General features: G+C 32.7%; 1 pseudogene across 1 annotated transcript; it reads right to left on the reverse strand.

The window, feature by feature from the left end:
• Positions 1-652: 652 nt before the first annotated feature.
• On the reverse strand, positions 653-4904 carry LOC145577587 (scarecrow-like protein 21 pseudogene; annotated as a pseudogene). The gene is made up of 2 exons (XR_014098823.1): positions 4769-4904; positions 653-2825 (listed from the first exon to the last, which is right to left on the reverse strand). The product of XR_014098823.1 is annotated as a scarecrow-like protein 21 pseudogene (transcript).
• Positions 4905-8782: the final 3878 nt, after the last annotated feature.

Consider the following 8782-nt stretch of genomic DNA (forward strand, 5'->3'; position numbering starts at 1 on the left):
TTCCCATTGACTCCAACACTCACATTAAAATGGTCAAATGAAATAGATACAATAATATGGAGATAGTTATAGTGGTAGGCTGATAGTATTATGAGTCTACCTAATTGTATGAACCCTATACCAACCCATTGTTGGCAAAGTGGTAAGCAAAATCTCAAGGTTAGAGATTTGAACCCTGTTAGTAGTACTTTAAGGTGGAAACTCCCTTACTTTTTCTCTCACTCTCAAAGTGTATAACCTATTAGCTCAAGCCGAGTTGACCCGTAAAAGGTTTTAAGATAATAGGACAATTCTTCTTACCTATATAAAAAAGTATGTACCCTGGCTATGATATGTGCATGTTACACGTGCACATGTGGCTGGCTTGTGCAAAACATGGGACAAGCATGTGTCACACAAGTTAACATGCGCTAGCGAATGTCATGCACACGCCAACTTAAATGCACAAAGCTATATAGGCTGTTTCAAGAGTGGATGACTCCGTCCACTTCAGAATATAGCCGCATGTCTTCACATCTATGATCTGTAGCAGTGTAGCATCATAAATCTTTGGACAGTCAAGTTCAAAGAAATTGAAAAGGAGATTTGATTATCAAATTTAAATGTGCAATCATTATAAAAGCTTGTTTTGTTTGTGTTGAACTCCATAATATTCAGCTGAAAATACAAAGTGCAACCAAAGATGTAGAATTACTAGAAGTAGCATTGTTTTGTTTGTGTTGAACTCCATAAATTCAATAGCCACACATTATACAATTACTAGAAGTAGCATTAATTTCTACAAAACTAAACTTCAACTACGAATGGAAATGAAACTATGTCCCCAACCCCAATTGTTTATCTATCATGTTTTCAGTAAATCGCATACTGGTGTTGCACAAACAAAACCAAAGCTGTTAATTGTTACCCTACTGATAAACTGCAAGTAGGCACCAGAACTCTTATTCCAATTCCCACGAACATAGCAAAATTTTGAGCAGGACATGGAGAGGAGAACGGGACTTTACAAGACTCCAAGCCATTTGTTTGATCAAGTTCTTTGGCAGTAGTATTCCTCACCTCCATGCAGAAGAGGATGACAAAATGCGGTTCTTCCAACCCAGAAATAGTGCTCCATGCCACTCTTGCAACCTATAATTACCATGGAACTCCTTCATCAAACCCCTGACTCCATCAATCACTGTGTAACTCAAGGGCAATTGAGTAAAACCTGCCATGCTCAACCTTGCCCTCCATTTGCCAAAAGGCTCATGCCTTTCCACCCTTTGTGCATCCTCACAAGCTATCATGTTAACAATATCACGTGCAAGACAATGCATCTCTGCATTTATCCTCTTCTTGTCATTCCTAGCAAGAGCCACATCAACTGACTCATACATTGCCGTGTAGTAATCCAAAGTCTCAGCGAATCGGTTGAGGAAGGGAGAAGTGTTTGTATTTGACTCTTGCTCGACTACAGTGACTATTCGGGGTGACAATTCCTTAACTAGCCTCAACAAGCGGTCCCGATGGTTTTCAGTGCTCACACTCTCATCTGGCATGTGGTGTAGCATGTAGGGAAAATTCACTGCCAAAGCCTCCCCAGGGTGAATGCTTAGATTCTCCCTTTTTACTTCGCAACCTGACATTGCTGCTGCATGGAATTCAAAGGGCACATTGCATTGTTTAGCCTCCATCGAAAGTCTCTTTTCTACAAGTTCCAGCCCTGCTCCCCGAGCAAGGACTGATTGGGAGTCATCGACTCCAGTGATACGAACAAGTGGGGGCCCACCAGGCCGGTTACCAAGAGACTGGATTAACGATATCCACTGTGTCCCCATCCCAATTTGAAAATCAATGATGTGGATACTCCCCTCGTGCCCCACAGCTTCTTGAATGATAAGATTCGAGGACATGTACGCAAATTTGAAATAAGGGCAAACCTGATACAATATATGCATATAGGTGAGAAGCTCAGAACTTGTTGGTTGCTCACACCTTAGCTTCTTGTAGATAGTATAACCCGAGGATTCCAGCCTTGCTCTCAGCCCTTCAAGCATGTATGCAGCCAATCGTTGCATTGGTGTCCCACATACTGATACCATCTTGTCTAAAGCATCCATCAAGGTTTCTGCAGTTGACACGTCCTTCTCTGAGACTGCTTGTGCACATAAAAACAGTACCTGTTTGAGTTCCATCTTAGGGAGCATCTCCATCAGTTGGTTTGATGAGGATCCATGATTACCCCCGTGACTCAAAGAGCAATAGTGTCCATCTGTCGAGCGAGGAGAATCAGGCCCCATCAGAGAGCGCTCCAGTTCTCTAAGCTGGTTCCTTAGTTCAGTATTGTCATCCACCACAGAGGAGTTACTCATTGGGGAACCATAAGTGTTATCGGATGATTGAGGAGGGTCTGAGATGTATGACTGAGAACCTTGTGGTGAAAACTGGCTTCTGTTCGATGAGGTGCTCACACCAGATGGTGAGTCATAGATGTTATAAAGGCCAGCCTTTTGACCAGAGTCTAATGTGATATACCCTTCATTGAAGTTTTGGAAAGATATCTGGTTTCCTTGAGTAGTGTTATTAGGGTACATGTTATTGTCGAACACTTGATAATGGGATGAGCAATAAGGTGTTATATCAGGGGCATGCTGGTAAAGGAATCCATGTACTCCACTTGTAGCGCAGTTATGCTGAGATGTTTGCATCTAGTATTGTACTATCTGACCTTATGAAAGAAAATTCAGGGAAGATAAAGACTAATAGCCTTTTGTTTGAAACTAGAACTTCAGTTAGAATATGATATGTTATTTCTTACGCTAAAGCAAGAGCAAAATGGTTACCTGCAGAGATTTAAAGAAACTATAAGAATTCACACCCAATCAATATTTTAAAAGCCACATCATACAAGTAACATGAAGACTTTGACACAACTATTGAACGTTCAACTGGACAATAATTGATACAAAAGAAGGTAAATAAATTAAAGACGGACACCAATTACTCCAACTAAATTCACAGGACTAAATTCACAGGATCAGCAATATCCAGATTTCACAGTGCGGAATTTTGCATAAAAACATATCTAAACCAATATCAGGTAACTTTGCTGCTTAGTTACCTTCACATATCCAAAGGAAGCTACACCTTAAAAGGGAACTGCAGGTCTCAAATTGAATTGAAGATATTGAAGCATGAAGACCTTATAAGTTTACAGACTTCAATTGTCATCTCAATCTAAGACATCTCTCGATTGCTTGCAACATAGTGTGACTTTAAAGTTTAAGCTATTGACATTAGTCTAACTCAGTGGAACATGAACAAAATGCTTATCACTGGAATCATGGATATTGACGCTGAGATGATTCAGATAAACAGGCTACATTGACATTCGACATGACCACCTAACTCCGAACATCACAGTAATCAGGTAGTAGCAACTCCAATTCAAAACACAACACGATCTTGATAGGGCAGTGTGCCCCAATGTTCATCATCCTAAGTTTATCAAGTAGCATCAAGATATAATTAATTATTAGGTAGCAGCAGAATCTAATGTAGCTAGCTGTTAAAGTCCCTCAATTTCTACATCTTCAATTCCCTGTTTGGGAAGTAACCAGTAAAACAGACATGAATCTGAGCTACAAATAACAATCTGTAATAAACTTCCATCATGTTAACCAGAACCAGGACTATTTGACTAAAACAAGAAATAAGCACAAAACAATCACTAAAGGTTGTTAAAAGTAATGATAAACACATTAATCGATAATAAACCAATACATCTCCGGATGTATAATGCAGGACAAACTGCCTAAACGAATGGACAACTCGGAAAGGAAAGGCCAATTGAATAAAAGTACTATGGAACAAAATAACATTGCAATGAATTCAAGATCTAATCTTTTCTATAACAAAGATCATAGCTTCATAGACCGCTAAAAATGATCACAAAGACTAAAGCCTTAACACTACCATCATGATCTCTAAATCTTGCTACTATAGTAAGGCCTAAATTTCCAGTTTTCCACCCTACTCAGCTCAATTAAATGTGTATGAAAGCACAAAAACATCAAACTACTCTAATCATCAGAATTCCTGGTTATCTTAATTTGATTTTGTTTTCCGAAAATACATACACCCTTATTTAAGCTAATACTAATAGTTACAAAAGGTAATAATCCGCGTAAAAGCATAGCCAGAGTCCATAAATTCATCAAATGAAGGCTATGAAGCAGTGAAAAGGCATGAATTAAGGTAAAAAGCCACTTTTTAATCCAAAAGAAAAGGGTAACACTAACTCCCAAATATCATCAAAGTTCATGCACCAAACATCAGTAATAAAAGCTAATTAATGTTTATTAATTATCAATATTATATTTTGTACCTCAAGATTCAATATTTCAATACTTGTTCATCAACTAATTCAAATTTCTGGATTATTTTGATTAATTCTAACATAAAAACAATATTTCAACTCAATTTCCAAATCCTTATTAACTCAAAACTACTAATCACTAAAAAAAATTAAAAAATAAAAATTACTAAAGATACAAGAAAGTTTCAAACAAAGCAACCAATTCAACAAGTTGAACAACCAACGAGTAAAATTCAAACAATCCCAACAACCAAATACAAACAAAATTACAAACATAAAGTTCTAATTCATCAAAAGTAAAATGAAAAATTGCTAACATAAAGTTTCAATACATCAAAGAAATGAATTTAGGGAAGTGGGAAGCTAAAGAAAGAAAGATTTAAGTAGGTGGGTCAACAAAATACATACCTTGTTTAATAATTTCCCAGAATAATCTGGAATTTGTATAAGTTGAAAATTGCAGATTTTGAAGATTTGGGAAAAATATTAGGAGAGAGAAAATGTTAAAAAAAAGTTTGAGTCTAAGAAAATTAATTTGGGGAAGTTGATCACTTGGTTCAACCCATCACTTTTATAATCACAATCTTAAGTTTGACACGAAGCTTGGATGAAAAAAAGCCCTTGATTTTGGGTTTATTACGATTATACCATTTGTTTCTATCACTAGTGGTGGCCATTGAGTGACTAAAGTGGGACCCATTTTATGATGAAAAAACAAAAAGAAAATAGAACAAATATTACGTCACTCCTTATCTTTTGCTCTTCTTTTGTCATCTCCGCGTTCTTTTTATATTTTAAGGGCCATAAGGAATTAAGGGGTAATGTTTATTCTTTGATCTTTGATCTTTGATTTTGCATTTGGTATAGTAATACTTCCTCAGTTCTCCAAATACAACTTAATTTTGTCTAATCGTTGCAAATAATATGAAATTGATAACTCTATTCTTTTAAGTTTATGAACATAGTATAACAGGTTTCAACAGAGTATAACTAATTTTAACATAATAGAGCAGGTCTAAAGAATAGGGTTATAGTATAGTAATATGGGAATAGAACACGAATTTACAAGATAAGAATCCATGTGATAAATAATCAGAGAAAAAAAAAACACATGCGCAAATAGTGAAATATTGTAATATTTGTAAAACTTCTTAATTGATAATTGTTCCAATACTTGTGAAACGAAGGAAGTAACGTATTTAACTCATCACTATTGTATAAAATTGGAAGTTGGTGAATGTATAAGGGCATGTTTGACAATACTTATTGGATTTGTATACAATGGTTTTATTGGGTCAAAAAAAAATTGTTGATATTGTATACAATGTGGATTGTATTGACATTGGACAAATTTGATGATGAATATTGAAGTAGATTACTAGATTAACTTGCAAGACTTGTGTTTTTTACGAGGTTTTAGGATGTAGTTGGTATTTTATTTACCTTAACATATAGTTGAGCTAAAGCAATTGCATTTACAACTACATACTTCGATAGCTTAGGTTCTAGGAGTTAGTTTTCCGGTTAACAATTACTTTTTCCGTATTTAATAAGCGCTTTATTAGCACTTTTGCACTATTTACTTGATCTATTTTGACTATATTTGTGATTTATACATTAAAAACAAAAAAAATTAGTCTTGTTTCTTGTGGATACGAACTTGATGTAATCGCCTCGATTAATAGATTATGGTGCATATGCATGATCTGATTCGTAACTTAAATAGGTTGGAAAATATTGCTTCGAGAATATAATAAAGGTGAAAAATGTCAAATAATCTGTACGTATTTCACTAACTTCAGTTCTCATTTCCCACCTAAAAACTGTAAATAGAGTATAATTAGCGACCATTAAAAAAAAAAGAGTATAATTAGTGACTTCATCTCTGTCGTCAGCTAAATAATACAGTAAATAAAAGCACAAACGATGATTATTGTCAAATAATTTCTAGATGATCGAGTATATTGTACAAATCATGTAATGTTTTTGTTGTCTATGACAGCATGATAATAAATAAGTGGTCCCTCTTCCTTGATAATTTAGGGTACAATACTAAGCTCTCTCTATCTACTACGAGTATACACTTACTCCGTATGTAGTAACGTGTTATGATAAAACTACAAGTATTATTTTTGTCCTCCTCTTTGATTAATATTAATAAGCAAATTACTTAATTAGTGAACGTTGATTAGTTCGTCCACATTAATTAATTGTATACACTCCCATCCTTACTTAATAATTGCTTCATGCTTTCATAAAATAAAAATAATCTATATCATGTGATTTTAGGGTATGTAATTGATTCTAGCTAATCAACTTATAATTATTTAAATTTCACACACAGGAATAAACAAAAGACATGTATTAATTGGTATACAATATACCACTTCGTACTAGTCTAATACGGATTTATGTGGAGACTTTTATAGGTCATTTGATCTTAATAGTACGTATTACAATTTTGGAATTTGAATTGAATGATGTTTTAATTAGATTTATTTCTATCATATCAAATCTAGCTAGCTTGTGTTGTTTCTCATACTCAATTCATTTAAGAATTTTCTCTTCTAAAATCTAAGTAGAGAATAATATCCTTTTATTGCCTTACAAACTTCAATTTGGGGTAAAATCATATACATATGTGCACGCATGAGAGGCGCTTATTCAAGTAATTCAATGATGTTAAATTGTTAATTTACAAATTAAATTACAAGTATAATAACTTTTTTTTTTTTTTTTTTGAAAGATTACAAGTATAATAACTTCGTTGTACATGGGTTAGTAATAATGGATGGTAAGAAAAAATTTATTATGTGTCAAATGACTAAGAAGTTCAATTTTCATTTTAAATCAAACAATCCAATTTAATTTTAGTGAAGTAAATTTTTTTTTTTTTAAAAAAAATAAAAAAAAAATTAAAAAAAATTAAGGGCTTGTTTGGCATCGTTTTTTGTTTTCTGTTTTTTTCAAAACAAAAAACCAAAAACAGGAAATAAGAAAAAAGTGTTTCACTTTTCAGTTGTCAGTTTTAAAAATTATCATGATTTTAATAAGTTTGACTATTTTTTGATTCATTATATGACATGCACCATATGATTTTGAAAAACAAAAAACCAAAAAACAGAAAACCACAATAATGTCAAACAAACCCTAAACTTTTTGAATATCGAGTCCAATCCAATCTGAATTTAGGTCAACTTTCAATCTAATGTAAATACTAGCTCGGTAGTTTTGATCCAATCAAAATTTACACCAAGTCACTATCCAATTTAACACTAAATGGTTTGACTATATATTTGGATTATTCAATCCAAAATCCATATTGATATGTAATAATACAATTATTTTATTTTTTACATATACATATATATATACATATATATATATATATATATATATTAGCCCATGAACATTATACCCATAGTCCATAAGCCTTAATTGAGTGCTTTAGTAATTGAGTATTTTAATAAACTTAAAGAAAAAATGTTAATAGCAAAGTATTCTTCTTTCATAATGATAACAAAGTATTCTACAAGTATTATTTAATTTCAAAAATAACAATGTTTTTTTTATATATATATATATATAGTATATACTTATTTCCAATAATGTATACTTCCTCCGTTTTTATTTTATTGCACCATAAGGACTTTTACACTATTCACTTAATCTTCTTCGACCATCATTTACATTAGGAAAAATATGGTCATGTGGTATCTAGTTAGATTCATATCGAACTCTACTTTTTAAATATCAAATTTTTATAATTTTTACAAAAGTATAATTGTAGATATTGATAGCTAAAGTAATGCATTGGCAAGCGTGAAATCCCTTATGGTGCATAAAAAAAAACGGAGGAAGTATATTACATAATCAGTCCTTGCAAGCTCAGATCCAAGTCTTAAAGATGGAAATTTTGTCAACAACTACCAATTAAAGCACGTGTTTTGAAAATAACTACCTATTAATTTTTTTTTTAAAAAAAAACTACCACAAAGTTGTAAAAAGTTTAAGTAGCACTACCACTCTAATAATTTTGACTAGAATCTCCTGCATTTGGGTGTCACTTTTTACCACTTTTAACCTTTATGAAGGGTAATTTAGTCAATTTAAATGGTTATTTTATGAGGTAAAGGTAAAAAATGGAACCTATATGCTGAATATTATAGTTGGAATTATTAGAGTGGTAGTGCTAGTTAAAATTTTTACAACTTTGTGGTAAATCTTTTAATTTTTTTTTTTTTTAATAACTAGTTGTTTTCAAAACACACGCTTTAATTCGTACTTTTTGACAAAATTTCCCTTAAAGATCAATATGGTTGTGTTAAGATTTTAAATAATTAAGCCTATAATGTAACATCATCATATAATTCATATATTACTCTTTGAAGAAGATTAATTATATTCTTATAATTTCTATTC

Source organism: Chenopodium album, chromosome 14 (genome assembly GCF_948465745.1).
Source record: "Chenopodium album chromosome 14, dcCheAlbu1.1, whole genome shotgun sequence".
Lineage (NCBI taxonomy): Eukaryota > Viridiplantae > Streptophyta > Magnoliopsida > Caryophyllales > Amaranthaceae > Chenopodium > Chenopodium album.